The sequence below is a fragment of the Elephantulus edwardii genome, unplaced genomic scaffold, assembly GCF_000299155.1.
Source record: "Elephantulus edwardii isolate Elephantulus edwardi_28Jun2011 unplaced genomic scaffold, EleEdw1.0 scaffold00227, whole genome shotgun sequence".
Classification (NCBI taxonomy): Eukaryota; Metazoa; Chordata; class Mammalia; order Macroscelidea; family Macroscelididae; genus Elephantulus; species Elephantulus edwardii.
Genome location: NW_006399977.1, coordinates 1114215 through 1132419, shown reverse-complemented (window position 1 = coordinate 1132419; position 18205 = coordinate 1114215). Strand labels below are relative to the sequence as shown.

At 41.7% G+C, this 18205-nt stretch overlaps 1 protein-coding gene and 1 pseudogene across 1 annotated transcript in view; both read right to left on the bottom strand.

Moving 5' to 3' along the window:
• SAMD13 (sterile alpha motif domain containing 13) overlaps positions 1 to 18205 on the bottom strand; it is a 93360-nt gene that overhangs the window by 45727 nt on the left and 29428 nt on the right. The gene's annotated exons all lie outside the window — the stretch shown is intronic.
• Positions 961 to 3346, bottom strand: LOC102847275 (annotated as a pseudogene).

Genomic DNA, 18205 nt, shown 5'->3' with positions numbered 1-18205 from the left:
AAGGAGAGGAACAAGACCAAGGTCATACTAGATTCGGAAGACATCCTGCACCACAAAGCCCCAGGGAAAGGAAATACAATCCAACGTCTTACTCCTTTGTTCATGGGAAATAGCCTTGGCACTCTGAGACTTCAACTCACTGACCTTTTAGTGTCTCTTTTTTTGTTAGTTTTTTTTTTTTTCATTTTTACTATTCAAACCATTCATTGTCAAAGCTTTTAAAAAAATAAAAACAAACAAACAAAAAAACACAAAACAACCACCAATCAAAATCTTCTTTTTAAAAAAAAATAATCTGAAATTGCCACAAAAACCAGTAAGTCAGGCCCCAGGCCTATTCACCTGGTGGCCTGCTCGCCCATGAGCCGTGCTGCCAGTGCCCAGCATGGCACCAGTGGGGATTATCATCCCATGGCGGGTTTAACCTGGACCCCTCTGCTCAAATCTGGATGGGCATTAAATGCCAGTGGCATCAGTAGAAAGGGATAAGGGAGACACAACCCATCCTTCCATAAAAACCCTCCATCTCAGCTGAACTTTCTTGGGAATGTATAAGTTATCTGGAGGGAGGAAATGGGATGTGGAGAAAAATAAATACCAAGAGCTAAGTAGGTGTCTCTGGACCTCTGGCATCGGCTCAGCTTCTGGGGCAGATCCGGCCTGCAGGGAGGATGCTCTGATTGTCCAAATACTGCGCAGTCCTCTGGTCACCCCAACAGGCACCTGCCTTTGGGGGACATGAGTCTCAGAGGGAGAAAAGGGGCCAGCCCCTCAGATACTGTTCCTTTTGCACTGGCCCAGCTCACATCTTTGCCCCAGGCTCCCCTAGCCAAGGCTGGCCTGTCTGTCCCTGGACTTCTGGGAGGAACAAAGCTTGGCCCTTCTGGCCGGAGGACTCCTCTGGTGGTCCTACTGCTGGCTGCTCTGGGCCAGCCTTGTGCTCCAGCTGGCTGCCAGCATTCAGGCCTCTTCCTTGTCAGCCCTCCAGAACCGGTCCTTCACTTCAGATGGCTAAGTGTTAAACAGATCCTCTTCCACCACCAGGCCGCTACACTTGAGCTCAACGGGCAGGCACTCTAGCCTGTTGCCTTGCAGCTCGATCTGGGTCAGATTGGTCAGCTCACCCACGCGTAATGGCAGCGACTGCAGCACGTTGTTGCCCAGGTGCAGGGCCCATAGCTTCCAGCACTGGAAGAGCTCTGGTGGAAGGGCCTCAATCCGACTGGCGGTGACAGCCAAATTCTGGAGGTTCTACAGGAGGCCAATATCGGCAGGGAGGAAAGTCAGGTTGTTGTGACTAAGGTCCAGGTAGTGCAGCTTGCGGCAGTAGAAGAGCTGGGTGGGGATCTTCTCAATCTTGTTGCGGTTCAGGTTCAAGGTGGGTGAGGTTGCTGATCTGGATGGGTATGTAGGCAATGTGGTTGTACCACAGCAGGTGAGGCGGTGTAGGTGCTGGAAGCTGACAATCTCCTCAATGGTCTTCAGGTTATTGTCTTTGAGGTCAATTTCCTGCAGGTTATGGAGGCCGAAGATGGAGTGGGGGATGCACTCTAGGTAGCAGCGGATCAGCTCCAGCTCCGTCAAGTTCACCATCTTCTTGAGACTGTTGAGGACAATGAGCTTGGTGCCCTTGTTGTTGATGGACAGCTTCTGCAGGTGCACTCCCACGTCCGTAACAACCTGCAGCAGCTTGCTCAGGTTGCTCTTGAGACGTAGCACCTTCAGGCGCTTGAGCTTCCGGAGCCCATCAGTGACGATGTACCGGTTGTTCTCTGCACTTAGTTTGCCCATTAGGTGTAACTCCTCCAGTCTTCAGGCTGTAGATCCACAGAGGGATCTCCTTGATGTCCGTGAACTTGATATGCAGTGCCCACAGGTTCTCACGGAGAAAGGCCAGGGCAGGAGCCTCGATCTTGGCAGCTGTGTGGTACAGCCACAGCTCTTTGAGGCCAGTGAGCTGGGAAATGCTGGGCAGGATGGTCACATCAGGGATCAGCTCCAGCTTCAGCACCTCCAGCTCCACCAGGTCAAACACAGTGTCAGGGATGCCGCTGAGCATGAACAGGTGCAGCTCCAGCTTGTCCTGTGCGTTCTTGGTGAGCCGCTGCTGGAATTTGTCCAACGTCCACTCATTGTTGAGATTCAGTTGCCGCAGCTTGTTCTCACTCACCTTGGACAAGAAGACAGTGAAACGCTTAGAATAGAGTGGGTCATACTGGTTAATGAGGTGGCGCATAAACGCAAAGTCATTCTTAACATCAGAGATGTCGCTGTAGCTGCTCTCCTCCCGGATCGACTTGAAGTAGTACTTCTTGAGGGAATGCCGCAGCATCCACCACAGTGTGTACATGCAGATGAGGCCGCAGAAAATGACCAGGCTGATAAAGAAGGATGCCAGATCTTGAAGACCATGGCCAGAGGATGGGCACAATAGTAGGTGTGGTAGCCTGTCAGGCTCTCAATGTCCACAGTGCAGTTGACATCAAACTTGATGTGCACGTAGGTGTAGCAGATGATGAGGATGAACTTGATCACCTTGATGATGGTGTGCCGCATGTAGAGGTGGTACACAATGTCTCCCTCCTCTACACAGGCCAAAACTTCTCCACCTTTTCAAACAGTGCCTTGGCCTGCTCCCCCTCCTTCTTGTCCAGAACACTGGTCTCGGAACGGTCCACAATGCCCTGCTCAATACATGACTTAATCCGCTGTAGCATGGTCACAGTGGCATCCACGTCATTGCTGACTGTGGACGATTTCTTGTCCACGGCGCTGTTCATCTTGCTGAAGCCTGGCTTGGAGTCACTCTCTTCCACCACTGTCTCTGACAGGGCTCTTGTAGTCCACGGTGAGTCAAAACACTTAAGCAGGATAGACACAAAGTGCTCCAGCTTTGAGCTGGTGCATGGGAACTTGGACCAGAAGTTACTGCAGGCCAGAAAGGTAAGGGTGTGCAGGGGCACCAGGTAAGGGAAATACTTGGCAAACCAGAGCAGTCGATTCTCATAGCACACAGCATCCACATAGTTGTACTAATGCGGTCTAGGTCATATTTGATGCCGGTGGGGCCAGTGTCAGGAGTTGGCAGGAGTGTCGTGTTGGGGTAGCTGGGTTCTGAGCTGGGAGCTGCCCAAGCCTGGAAGGAGTCGTTGCAGGAATCCTTGGTGACCCACTTACAAGGGAGGCAGATCATCTTGTCTTGAGTCACCTGAAGCGTCCTACTAAAAACAGCAATCATAAGCATGACGATGGAGATATAGTTGGTAAATACATCCTACCATGGCTTCAGAATCCAGTACGCTGGCTGTGTGTCCGCAAAGTAGCGGAATTCCATCACTGGAATCATGGTTCAACCTGAGGGCCTTGTTTGTAACTATCAGGGAACAGGATGCAGTCGTCACGAAGCTGTAATGAAAACCTGAAGTGATTTCCTGTAGCTGGCTTTGCTATCTGCTCGTTGACTGTCGGTGCTGAGGCTGATCCACGTCTGTATGTGCAGGGTCCTGGCATTCCCTTCGATCCATGGAAGCTGCCTCCCTGGGCCCACCACGCCAGCCACCCAGCAGGCAGCCCCACACCCGTCACTCTGTCCCACCGCCCGCTGCACTCCTCTGGCGCTTCCTTTTGTTTGTCCCCCGCTGCATCAGTCGGGGCCCACTGCCCCGGACAGTACCTTAATATTATAGATCCTTTTTTCTCATACACATTGTATTTTTTGTTGTTGTTGTTGTTGTGTGTCGTAGAGTCTCTTGCGACTCATAGCAACCTATACAAGAGCCTTAAATGCTGCTCTATCCTGTGCCAACATCGCCATCTCTGACACACTCATTCCCACCATCCCAATCACAGAATCGGTCCATCTCATTGAAGGTCTTACTCTCCTGAGCCATCCCTCCACTATCCCAAACATGATGTCTCTCTCTAAGGACCAGTCCCTCATTGCAACATACCCAAAGTATGTCAGACGAAGCCTTAAAATTCTTGACTCCAAGGAGCATTCAGGCTTCACCCTCTCCAGGACAAACCTGTTTGTTCTCCTAGCAGTCCATGGAATATTCAGCACTCTTCTCCAGCACCACAGCTCAAAGGCATCAATTCTCTTTCTATCATCCCTAGTCACTGTCCAACTCTCTGATGCAGAGCACACAACTGTGAAGACTATAGGCCAGATCAGGCGCACCTTAGTCTCTTGAGAGGTACCTCACAGCTGACTTTCCCAATGCAATTCAACTCTTGATTTCCTGGCTGCTGGTATCAAGAGTGGTTACTGTGGAGCCAAGCAAACCAAAAATGTTAACTGTCTCAATCTCTTCACCATCCATACTGATGCTGCCAATTGGCCCAATGGTGAGAATCTTTGTTTTCTTGATGTTGAGCTTCAATCCGTATTGAAGGCTTATTATTGTCTAGCTCTGAAAATGGATAACGCGGATGCAATTTTTTTATCATGATGTCTATTATTACCTAAGCTATGGTCTTCATAATCACTTGCTATGCATCAAGGAGCTGGACAATGACTAATGACAAGAGAAGAATCATTGATGTCTTTGAGTTGTGGTACTGGAGAACAGTACTGAATATACCATAGACTGATAAGAGAACAAAAACGGTCTGTTCTGGAGAGAGTGAAACCAAGCTGCTCCCTAGAGGCAAGGATTTTGAACCTCCATCTGACTTACTTTGAGCTTGTTGCCAGGAGGGAGCAGGCTTTGGAGAGGACGATCATGCTTGGGAGGGTGGCGGGAGTGTGCAAAACAGAAGATCCTGAATGAGTTAGATTGATTCAGTGACTGGAATAATGGGGGTAGGTGTCAGAGATAATGAGGTTGCTCAGGATAGAGAAGGCTTCAGAGCTGTTGTACATAGGGTTGCTATGAGTCAGAGTCAACTTGGGGGCACATGACAACATTATTATCTTGTTTTTTCAAGTCTTCACTAAATCTTTCTTATTTCTTCACCACCGCCCTCAACAACCCACTAAATTTGGCTATCCTAGTGATTTCTACTCCTATTTTTATGTCCTCTTCCCGCTTTGAAAAATTATACACATCTTATTCAGTTATTCTTTTATTTTCCCCAATATCTGTCTTTATTAAACAGTAATTTCACTCAACAAAATGCTCTCTGGACTCTCATGTTACATAGTAGTTTATGAAATCATTATTCTTTAGTGCTGTATAGTATTCCATTATGTGAATGTACAATTCCTCAATCCATTCATCTGTTGATGGGCATTTGGGCTGTTTAGCACTGCTATGAGTGTGGGTGTACATATCTCCATTCATGTCTCAGTTCTAATTTCCTTGGGTTATAATTTTAGCAACAGAATAACTGAGTCACATAAGATTTCTATGTTCAGTTTTTTGAGATATGCAAAACCAATATGAAGACTGGTTGTTCCATTTTATAATCCCACCAGCAGTGTAGGAGAGTTCCAATTTCTCTGTATACTCTCCAACATTTATTGCTTGTTGTCCTGTTAAATTTTGCCACTGCTACTGGAGTGAGATGGTATCTCACTGTGGGTTTGATTTGCATCTCTTTTACTGTCAGTGATTTTGAGAACTTCTTCATGAGTCTGTTGACCATCGAAATGCCTTCCTCTGTGAAAAGTCTTTCCATGTCTTTTGCCCATTTTGTTATCGAGCCATCAGTCTTTTTCCTGTGGTGGTCCTATAGTATTCGGAAAACTTTTCTTTCAATTTTATTTTATTAATTTTAATGAACATTTACAGAGATTTTGGATTTTCATTCATTCATTGTTGCTCTTTTTTCTTTACCTCCCCCCCGCCCAAGTTCGCTCCTCTCTTTGAAAAGCAAAAGATAAACTTCGTTGTCTGAGATGTGATTGCCAAATGTTTTTTCCCTATCTGTAGGCTTTCTTTTAATCCTACTGGATAAAGATTTTGTTGCACAAAGGGAGTGGCTTTTTAGGAGGTCCCATTCATGTTGTTGTTGCTGTTAAAAGGCCATCTCGTACAGATCCTATAAAAAAAAGACCTTAACCCTGTTCTAGAACTATTGTCCTTTCTCTAAATTCATAGTTTCCACAGGCATGTTTAGGAAGTGGATGCCACTCCTGCTTCCAAGCCTATCTTAATCCGTGAGCTCTACCAAACATTTGTTAAACATGTGTAACCATTATGGCATTTGAAAGACCAATGGAACACTGTTCAGTATCACAGTAATCCAAAGTTACTTCAATACAGAAAAATAACAGAATAGTGCCGTACCACTTAGGAGAATGTTCATTTCAAATACAATTAAAACCAGGCCCAAGGTCTGCCAAATGAATTCTTTAAAAATTTTATTTTATTAATTTCAATGAACATTTACAGAGATTTTGAGTTTCCATTCATTCAGTGTTGCGTTTTTCTCCCTGCTCCCCCCATTTGCTCTTCTCTTTGAAAAGCAAAATTCCCCACCCTCAATACATTCCTCTACGCAACCTTCCTTCTGGACTCTTGTCATAATCACAATGCCTAAAAGACGCCTGGCCCACACACCTGGCTCTCATTGGTTCCTACAAGAGGCTTCCAGCCAACCAGACAATATAGAGTCATCCCCATCCAACACAGAGAAGGACTCACCCCTCCAAAACCACACTAATTTTAAAAGACTCCTGGCCCATGTACAAGGTTCTTACTGGGTCTAATAAGATACTTTCAAACAACCAGACAATACAAAGTCATCCAACACAGATAAGAATGATTAGTGATGATTATAATAATAATAACTGATAATTTCTACATTCTGTTAGGTCACCTTTTTTGGAAAGAGAATAAATATTAATCTCCTCCAGTCAGCTGGCCAGGTAGCTGTCCTCTAGATTTCTTGGCACAATCTAGTGAGCACATTCAGGACAGCATCTGTTTGTGGAATATGTCAATTGGTAGCCCATCAATTCCTGGGGTCTTATATTTTGCCAAGGCCTTCAGAGCAGCCTGAACTTCATCCTTCATTACCATTGCCTCTTGATCATATGTTGTTTAATGACATTTTTCTGTGTCAACCAATTCTTTTTGGTATAGTGGATCTGTATACTCCTTCCATCTTCTTTTAATACTTCATGGATCATTAAATATTCTACTCATAGCATCCTTAAGTATTGTAACTCTTGGCTTGAATGTGTTCTTTCCTTTAACTTAAGAAATGGTGAGCAAATTCAGTCCATTTGATTTTCTGACTCCAGCTCCTTGCACATTTCATTATAATACTTGGTTTTGTCTTCCCATGCGGCTCTTTGAAATCTTCTATTCAGCTCCTTAACTTCTTGATTTCTTCTCTTTGCTTTGGCTTCTGGGTGTTTAAGTGCAATATTCAAGTCTCTCCTGACATCCATTTTGGTCTTTTTCTTCTTCTGTCTTTGTAATGACCTTCTGCATTCTTCCTGGATGATATTCTTGATATCTTCTCTCAGCTCATCTGATCTGTTTTATTATTATTATCATTATTATTAAATTTTATTAGTTTTAATGAATATTTACAGAGATTTTGGGTTTTCATTCATTCATTGTTGCACTAGCTCATCTGATCTTGATTCATAAGTATTCAAGGCCTCAAACTTGTTCGCGTAGGATAGATTAAAGATCAAATTTTTATTCCTCCTAAAGACTCAACAAAAAAAAAAACTGTTAAGAGTTAGTAGGCCTATTTAGTAGAGTGGCAGGATATAAGCCCAGTATCCAAAAATCACAGAACTCAGAGAAGGAAGCCAAGAAAGCAATACCATTTACAATAGCCAACCACACCTTAAGATACTTAGGAGTGAACCTAACTAGCAATGCAAAAGACCTACACAAAGAAAACTACAGAACATTTCTGCAAAACAAAAGATATGGAAAAAATGTGCCCTGTTCCTGGATAGGAAGACTCGATATTGTGACAATAACAACCTACCAAAAGCAATCTTTATGTTCAGTGTAATTCCAATATACTAAATTAATTTTTTCACGGAGGCTAGGATTTGAAACTCTGTCTCACATACTTTGGGCATGTGGCCAGGAAGGACTGATCTTTGGAGAAGGACGGCATGCTGGGAATGGCGGAGGGACAGGGCAGGAGAAGACGACCCCAGAGGAGATGGACTGCTATAGTAACTGGGCTAATGGAGGTAGGTGTGTCAGAATCAGTGAGACTGGCTCAAGAAAGGGCAGACTCCAGAGCTATTGTACACAGGGTTGCTATGAGTCACAGTTAACTCGACGACACATAACAACAACATTGTAAATAGTACTGCTTTCATAGTATTGTTTTCCATGTTTTCTCTGTTGCTGTAGAGAAATCCCACTGATTTTCTCATATTGATCTTTTATCTTGCCACTCTACTAAATTGGTTTACTAGGTCTGACAGAGCTCTGGTGGCCTGGTGGCCTAGTGGCAAGAAGGTGCTCTGGAATAGCAAGACATATGGTTCGAGGTCAACAGCTGTTCATCAGGAGTAAGATGGTCTATCTCCTCTCATGTAATTAACTGCCTCTCAAAACCCATGAAGGTGAGCTATGGGTTGGTTCCAAGTCTAAGATATACAAGAACAGGTCTAACAAGTTTGGTTTTGGTTTGTTGTGGTTTTGTTGGATTTCTTTTTTTAAGTCTTTGGGTTTTTCTATGTACACTATCATATTATCTACATATAGCAATAGTTTTACCACCTCTTTGCTAATTTAGATGCCTCTTGTATTTCCAATAAAATAATGAAAAACAGTGGTGATAGAGGGCATCTTTGTCTGGTCCCTCTTTAAAAGGGGAATATCCCCTAAAGAGAAATGCTTTTAGTGTTTCTCCATAGAGCATGATGTTGGCTCTTGGTTTTGTGCATGTATTTTTCACTATGCTGAGGAAATTCCCTTTTGTTCCTATTTTGTTGAGTGTTTTAATCAGAAAAGGGTGTTGGATTACTGTCAAAGGCATTTTCTACATCAATTAAAAAGATCTTGTTCTTTGCTTTGTTAATGTGATTCATTAGATTGATTGCTTTTCTTATATTGAACCATCTTTGCATACCTGTTATGATTACCATTTGGCCATGATTAATTCTTCTTTTTTAACACACAGCTGGATTTTATTGGCCAGAATTTTGTTAAGGATATTTCCATCTATGTTCATAAGAGCTACTGATGGGACATATTTTTTGGTAATGTCTTTGCCTGATTTGATATTAAGGTTATATTTGCTTCATAGAATGACTCTGGGGATACTCCTTATTTTTTTCTTTCACTTTTTAAAATAATTTAAGTAGTCTTGGTGATAGTTCATCTTTGAATGTATGGCAGATTTTCCTCAACATTTACCTTGTTCCCCCCACCCTCCACCAGGGAAAATCAAACTTACCCTGTTCACAGCTTCAGTTTGCTTGGCTCCATGGTCAACACTCTTGGCACCAGTAGCCAGGAAATCAAAAAATGTATTGCGATGGGAAAGTCTGCGGTTAGGGACCTCTCTAAAGTACTCAAGAGCAACGGTGTCTCTCTGGAGACTAAGGTGCGCCTGATACAGGCCATGGTTTTTGCAATCACTTGTTATGCATCAGAGAGTTGGACAATGACTAGGGAGGATAGAAGGAGAATTGATGCCTTTGAGCTGTGGTGCTGGAGAAGATTACTGAATGTACCATGGACTGCCAAGAAAACAAACAGATTCATCCTAGAGAGGGTTAAACCACGCTGCTCCTTGGAGGCAAGGATTCTGGGACTTCGCCTGACATACTTTGGACATGTTGTAGGAAGAGGCAGGTCTTTGGAGAGGGACATCATGCTGGGCAGAGTGGAGGGACAGTGCAGGAGGGGAAGACCCTCTATGAGGTGGATTGATTCAGTGACTGTAGTACTCGGGATGAGTGTGTCAGAGGCAATGAGATTGGCACAGGATAGAGCAGGGTTTAGGGCTGCTGTACATAGGGTCGCTATGAGTCGCAAATGACTGGACGGCACATAACAACAACAACACAAGACAAGCAAGCCTGTCAGATGTTCCCCTTCCCTCCAAGACAGTACACCACATTAAGATAAAAGGAAGTTCATAAACTAAGATAAGAGGATATCTGATGAAGATATGTTACATCTGGGACTGAAAAGTTCCAGGATGAAACTGCTGAACCAGAATACCCCCAAGATATCCTCCCTGCCCAGCAATCCAAGGTCATAAGAATAAATACCTGATTTTCTTCCTTGCTCAGGGTTGATGCTACATTGAGAGCTTCTGCTTCCTTTCACCACGGCATATATTAAGTAAAGTCCATTTGCTATACATTCAGTTCTGGTTGGTTTTGGACCTAGAAGTTGGAGAAACCTTTCATCTGGCTCTGAAATGTAGCCCAGGAGTTGCCCATAAAAGACACTTCTCCTTTATAAACCTTTATTCCATCAACTTACAGCCCTCAGTAAAATTAGATCAACCTTTACCAGGTTCTTTCTTCCCCCTTCTATGTGACCTGAGAATGGATCCAGCACAATCGTATCTCCCTTCTTTTGACAACAGCCTTTCAGGTAACACTTTCAAAATAGGCTCCCAAGTCCTTTTGAAAAATCCCAACAAACAGTCTCTCCATCCCAGGTGGACAGGACCTCATACACACCATTCCCACTGTGATTAAAATCTCAGGAATACAACTGGATTCACAAGACCAAAATAAATCCTCTTCTCTCCCTCCAGACTGCCTGGCATTGCACAAAAGTTTCACCTTCATCTGTCACCCTAACAGGAATTCTAGTAACTCCTCTCTTCTCCCTGTAACTTATACTTCCATCTTTAGAGGCCTGCTATGCCTAAAACTTAATCCTATACCAAAGAAACCAGCAGCAAATCATCGACGCCCCTCTGAGATTAAAACCATCCCAACTTTAGTGTTCTCCTCCTAACTGGATTATATATCTTTTTAATCCAAAAAGGAGCCACTTCCTGGAAAGGAACACTTCTGCCCCTCTTGGCTGTAAAATGAACCAAGTTCTTGAAGTCTCCAAGTCACAATCAGGGATAAATACTCACATGTCCCTCAACCACACAGCCTGCACCAGATTCATCATCAAACTCTTTCCAGTGATACTTTTCCCTTACTGTCAGCTTTCACACTTCCTTTCATCCTCCCCACCCCCCAGTTTAATGAATTGTGGATTCAAGTTAATTTCTAAGATTACTCCTCTATCCAGTTCTCTTTCTTCTCTTTAATATTTTAATATGTTTCTTCATCCTGTCTTTGCCATCTCACTCTCAATTCCTGTTTTATGTAAATCACCTGTATCTCTTTCTCTCTCCTCCTTGTTCTTATTTGCTAGGAAGATATTTCTTTAGTTAATATGTCTAATATTATTGCCTGCAGAGAAAATATTTCCAACTGTTGGTATGCCAACTTAATACAACATGCCCTACTTCATACGGCCCGCTTATAGATGCACAACCTCTTCAGAATTCTTCCTCTAGGCACTCAATATTCTGCTCTCACCTTCTAGTATAATGTCACAAGAATCATTGTTGTTAAGTGCAGTTGAGTCGTAAAAGACTCATAGCAACCCTACGAATGAAAGACCTGAACACTTGTATAACTTTTGTCATTTCTCCATGTTCATAGAGTTTCCAGAGGCAAGCTATTTTGGAAGTGGATGTCACTACTACTTCCAAGCTTGTTTTAATCAGGAAGCTCCACCAAACAAACACTGTCCACCATGGGTAACCATTATTGCATTTGACACATCAGTGTCAGTGTTTAGCATCACAGTAACCATAAGTTACCTCTGTAAAGCAAACGGACAGACCAGTGCTATACCACTTAGAAGAGAATGTTTGACCAAAATCAATTAAAACCAGGCCTGAGGGCCACACATTAAAATCACCCACATTTGGCTTGGTAGCATAATTTTCTATCCACTAGACCAACAGAGCTCTCGCTATGTTGTCACAAGAGTACTCTATAAAAAGTCAATGACATAACCTGCCCACCCTCTGCATATGCCTCACTAACCCATTGTAACACAGAGTGTTTCTAAATTCTCTGGCATCTCTCTCATGTATGATGCTTCTTGTTGCACCCCATTCATAAATGACACACACACTGCAGCAGTTAATGTATGGGAGGCCCTGGTCACTTATGCAACTTTTTCTTGAAAAGGAGAACACAAGCCTGAAATGTTATGAACTGCCCCATGAGGACCAACTTAGCTATATTCCAGAAATTTTTATTTGTTATATTTTTGTCTTTTTTGATGAACTTTTTAATTTCACTTTTTATTTCTTTATTAACTTAGCAGTGCTCAAGTAGGGCGTTAGTTAACTTCCATGTGGGTGATTTTTTTAAATCTTTTATCCTCTTGTTAATTTCTAGTTTTGTGAGAAGATAGTTCATATTATTTCAAAATTTTTAATTTGTTGAGCCTTGGTTTGTGTCCTAATATATGATCACTACTGGAGAATGTATCATATGCACTTGAGAATAAAGTAAATTGAGTTTTAGTTAGGTGAAGTACCCTAAATACATCTATAAGATTGAGTTGCTTAATAGTATAGTCTAATTCTTTTGCATCTTTGTTGTATTTCCTTTGAGTTGACTTGTCCTTTGTTGCGAGTGGTGTGCTCAAATCCCCTTCCACTTTTGTGGTGCTATTTATTTCTGTCTTCAAATATGTTAAGTGTTATTTTATATATTCTGCTGGTAAAGATTCTCACCCTGGGCCAATTGGCAGCATTATGACAGATGGTAAAGAGATTGAGATTGTTAACAGCTTCAGTTTGCTTGGCCCCACAAACAACTCTTGATACCAGGAGCCAAGAAATCAAAAGACAAATTGCATTGGGTAAATCTGCTGTCAAAGATTCTCCAAAGTACTGAACAACAACATGTCATTCTGGAGACTAAGGTGCGCCTGATCCAGACCATAGTCTTCACAATTACTTGTTATGCATCAGAAAGATGGACAATGACTAGGGGGTGAAAGAAAGAGAATTGATGTCTTTGAGCTGTGGTCCTGGAAAAGAGTATTCAATATACCATGGACTGCTTGGAGAACAAACAGGTTTGTCCTGGAGAGTGTTAAACCAGCCTGCTCCTTGAAGGCAAGGATTCTGAAGCTTCATTTGACATACTTTGGGCATGTTGCAAGGAGGAACCAGTCCTTATAGAGGGACCTCATGCTTGGGAGAGTGGTGGGACAGCTCAAGAGAGGAAGACCCTTGATGAGATGTAGTGACTCAGTGACTGGGGTAAAGGGAGTAGGCCTGTCAGAGACAATAAGGTTGGCTCAGAATAGAGAAGGGTTCTGGGATGTTGTATATAGGGTTGCTATGAGTTATTTGCTTAACGATACATAACAACAACATCATTGGGAGAGTAGATGTTAATCCAGGTTATGTCTTCTTGATCTATTGTGCCTTTAAACACTATATAATGCCTTTTCTTATCTTTTATGGTGGTTTTCATTCTGAAGTATACTTTGTCATAGATAAGTACTGCCACACCTGATCTCCTATAGATGCCCTTTGGTATATTTTATTTCTCACACACACACACACACATTTGATTTTTAGTCTTTTTGTTAATTTCTTAGCTGTGTCTTTGTTGTTGTTGTTGTTGTTGTTAGGTGCCACTGAGTCAAGTACAACCCATAGGAACCCTATGAACAACAGCTCTGAACTCTGTCCTATTCTGTGCCTTGCTCATACTTCCTGACACACAAGAGTCCATTGTGGCAGTCACTGTGTCAATTCACCTAGTTGAGGTTCTTTTCTTTCACCTTCCCTCAACCTGTGAAGTATGATGTCCCTCAAAGAACAATCTCTCCTAGGAACATGCCCAAAGTATGTGAGATGAAGCTTTATCATCTTTGCCTCCAAGGGGCACTCTGCCTGCACTTTCTTCAAGACACATTTGTTTGTTCTTTTGGCAGTCCATGGACTATTCACTACTTTTCTCCAAAATCACCATTCAAAGGCACCAATTTCTTTTTCTGTCATCCTTATTCATCATCAAGCTCTCAGATGCCTATTAAATGATCTGAAAGACCAGAGCATGAATCAAACGCACTTTATTCCTCAAGCTAACATCACTGTTCTGCAATTATTTAGAGAACTGTTTGACTGCAGACTTTCCCAGCACATACACGCACACACAAACAAAAGACTGCTTGACTTACTGATTGTGGATCCAAGTAAGAAGAATTTATTGACAACTTCAGATTTTTCTCCCTCTATCTTGATGCTGCCTACTGGTCCAGTCGTAAAAATTTTTGTTTTCTTAACGTTGAGATGCAATCCTGATTGAAGGATCTTTAGATATTCTTTGAAGGATCAAGAATATTCTTTGATCTTCTGTTTCAAGTCCTCTTCACTTTCAGTTTAAACTTACACATGAGTAACTGATGGTATGTTCCACAGTTACTCTGAACCTACGTATTTTTTTGTTTTTTAAAAAAGAAAATTTTTCTTTTATACTGGTTTACTTACAAAGTTGAAGGCACTATTTTTCACACTGGATCTTTCACATTTCCTTTACCCACCACTCCTTCCACCCATCACATTGTGTGACCTTATGATTAAACACGCACTCCTCCCTAGACCATCCTCACCCCTCTGCACCTACCTCCCCGCTCTCCCTGGATCCTCATACACATTCTACAATAATGGTCTTATACAGTCCTTATGGGATGGAGTTAGTTCACTTACCATAATTCTCTCCAGTCCCTCCCAAGTTAGGTAGTCATTTACAAAAGCCCTTTCATGCTATGTAATATCGTCGTGTGAATGTACCATCATTTCTCAATCCATTCGATTGAGTTTGGACATCTGGGATGTTTCCATGTTCTTGTGATGAATAATGCTGCTAAGAACATTGGTTTTCAAGTCTCAATTTGTGCCTCAGTTCTCATTCTCTCAGGATATATTCCAAGCAGTAGAATAGCTGGGTCATATGGATTTCAATGTTTAGCTTTCTGAGAAAGCGCCAAACTGCCTACCAGAGTGGTTGTACCATTTTTCAATCCCAACAACAATGTATACGTTTTCCTATCTAGCTACATTCTCTTCAACATTTATTACTTGCTGTCTTGTTAAACTTTGACACAGCTACTGCAGTGAGATGGTATCTCATTGTGGTTTTGATTTGCATCTCTCTTAGTGCCAATGATTTTGAGCATTTCTTCAAGTGTCGTTGGCCATCCAAATATCTTCCTCTGTCAAAATTCTTTCCATGTTTTCTGCCCATTTTGTAATTGGGTTATCATGATGTCTTTTTCTTGTAGAGGCCTTTTTAGGATTCTGTAAAGTTCTGATAGGAAACCCTTGTCTGAAATGGTATTGCCAAATGGTTTTTTCCCCAATAAGTAGGCTTTCTTTTCACTCTGCTGGAAAAAGCTCTTGATGTGAACAGGGATTCAGTCTTCAGAAGGTTCTATTCATCAAGTTTATCCTCTCCAGACTGTGCATTTCTTGTTTTATTTGGCAGTCTCTTTATACCATAGACTAGGCCTCCTAAGCTTTATCCCAGTTTGTCTCTGATGCACTTTATGATTTGGGGCTTTACTCCCAGGTCTCTGATCCACCTGGAGTTGATTTTTGTGCATGGTTTGAGATGTAGGTCCTCTTTCATCTTTCTGCAGGTAGCAGTCCAGTTTTGCCAGCTTCATTTGTTGAAGAAGTTGGCATTTCCCCATTTGATAGGTTTTATTTCCTTGTCGAATATCTGTTGACCATAGGGAGCTGGATCCATTTCTGGGTTCTCAATTCTGTTCCACTGGTCTCTGTTTCTGCTACTGTATGAATACCTGTTTTGGTTACTACTGCTGAATAATAGATTTTGAGATCAGGGAGTACTATGTCTCCCACTTAGTTTTTGTTTTCCAGAAGAGCTTTGCTTATTTAGGGTCTCTTTCCTCTCCAAATACACTGAACAAATTCCCTTTTGATCTCCTTGAAAAATTAATTTATTATCTGCATTGGGATGTACTGAACATGTAGATTGCTTTTGGTAGGACTTAATATTTCACAATATTAAGTCTTCCTATCCAGGGACAGGGCACATTCTTCCATTTATGTAGGTATTACATTGTGTCTCACCAAAATGTCTTTTAGTTTTCTTTGTCCAGGTCTTCTGCGTCTCTAGTTAGGTTTACTCCCAAGTATCTCAATTTGTGGCTGACTATTGTAAATGGTATTGCATTCTTGGTTTCCTTCTCTGACTTTTCTTTGTCCCTGTAGAGGAATCTCACTGATTTTTGGATATTGATCATATATCCTGACACTCTACTAAATTGTTCTACTAGCTCTAACAGGTTTTTTGTTGAGTCCTTGGGGTTTTCTGTGTACACTATCATATCATCTGCATATAGCATCTCTTTGCCAATCTGGATGCCTTTTATTTCCTTCTCTTGATGAATTGCCCCAGGAAGTACTTCCAATACAATACTGAATACAAGTGGTGACAGTGGGCATCCTTTTCTGTTTTCTATTCACAAGGAAAATGTTTTTCGTTTTTATCCATTGAAAATGATACTGGCTCTTGGTTTTCCATACATATATTTCTCACTATGTTGAGGAAATTCCCTTCTATTCCAATTTTGCTGAGTGTCTTTATCAGGAAGGGGTGTTGGATTTTGTCAAATGCCTTTTCTGTACCAATTGTTAAGATCAGATGATTCTTAATTTACTTTAATATAGTGAATTACATCGGCTGTTTTTCTTATGTTGAACCCTTCTTGCATACCTGTTATGAATCCCACTTGGTCATGGTGAATTACATTTTTTATGTGTTTCTAGATTTAATTGGCGAAGATTTTGTTAAGGACTTTTGCATCTATAGTCATGAGATATATTGGTCTGTAGTTTTCTTTCTTGGTAACATCTTTGCCTGATTTTGGTATTAGGGTAATGTTTATTTCATAGATTGAGTCTGGGAGTGTTCCTTCTTTTTATATTTTTAAAAATATTTTAAGTATCCTGGGTGGTATCCAGGTGGTGGGACAGCAGGGTCTCCAGGTGGCAAGGGCAACAGTCTAGTGCTTTGGGTGGGACTGCAAGCGGGGCCACACTGAAACTGCAGGCTCTTAACCCCACAGGCTGTGGTTCTGTTGCAGGCCAGGGTTTGAGTGTGCCTGGGCTGGCTTGCAGCCTTTAGCAGTGGCTAGAAGATGCTCTTGCCAGCCATGCCACACAGGCCATGGTGTCTTGCAGCAGAGTGATGGTTAGGTCCCCTGATGAGCACATATCATGAAAAGAGCATTTCTGGAGAAAAAATGCATCTCACCCCTGGCCTAACTTTGACAGCTAATACTGTGCTTCTCCAATGATTCCTCCATAGAGATCGTTAATCTGATTCCTATGCAGTCCATCAGGTGGAGCACATATGTAAAGTCATGGTGTTCTTTAAAAAGTTATTTGGAAAGAATTAATCATGTAACATACAAAATTTCATCATTCTATCTCCAGCCTATTTCTGTCACTAAGTCCATATTTTCTGATTACCTTTTCTTCATCATTGTATCTAACTTCTGTATTCCAGTTACTAGTTATCATGAATGTATCTTGATTGCATATTCGGTCAATTTGGTAAAAATTTTCAATTTCCTCCTCTTTGGTTTTAGCTGTAGGGGCATATATTTTAATAATATTCATAGCAACAGGTCTTCTTTTTATTTCTACTGATAATATCATTCACAATATTATACTTTAGGAAAAATATTGAAATTTATTTTTTACTATGAATGCAACACCATTCTTCTTCTGTTTTTCATTCCCAGCATAATATATCATGTGATGATCTGATTCAACGTGGCCAAAGCTAGTCCATCTCATCTCATCTCATCTCATCTCATCTCATCTCATCCCATCTCATCTCATCTCATCCCATCTCACTAATCCCTAGAACATTTATGTTCAGGAGTTCTATTCCATTTTTCACAACTTGTAGTTTTCCAACACTAATGCTTTGTGCATCTCATATTCTAATTATTCAAGGATGTTTGCCACTATGTTTATTTTTATTTACTTCCAATCTAACCTCTACCTATACTACTTTAACTATCCGTGGTACTTAGCCATTCACTAGCCCTAAGAGAGATGCAAATTAAAACAACTATGAGATATCATTTCACCCCAGTCAAAATAGCAAAATTTAACAGAACAGCAAGCAACAAATGCTGGCGAGGTTGTGGAGAAACTGGAACCCTGATTCACTGTTGGTGGGAGTGTAAAATGGTGCAACCCCTGTGGAAAGCAGTATGGCGCTTTC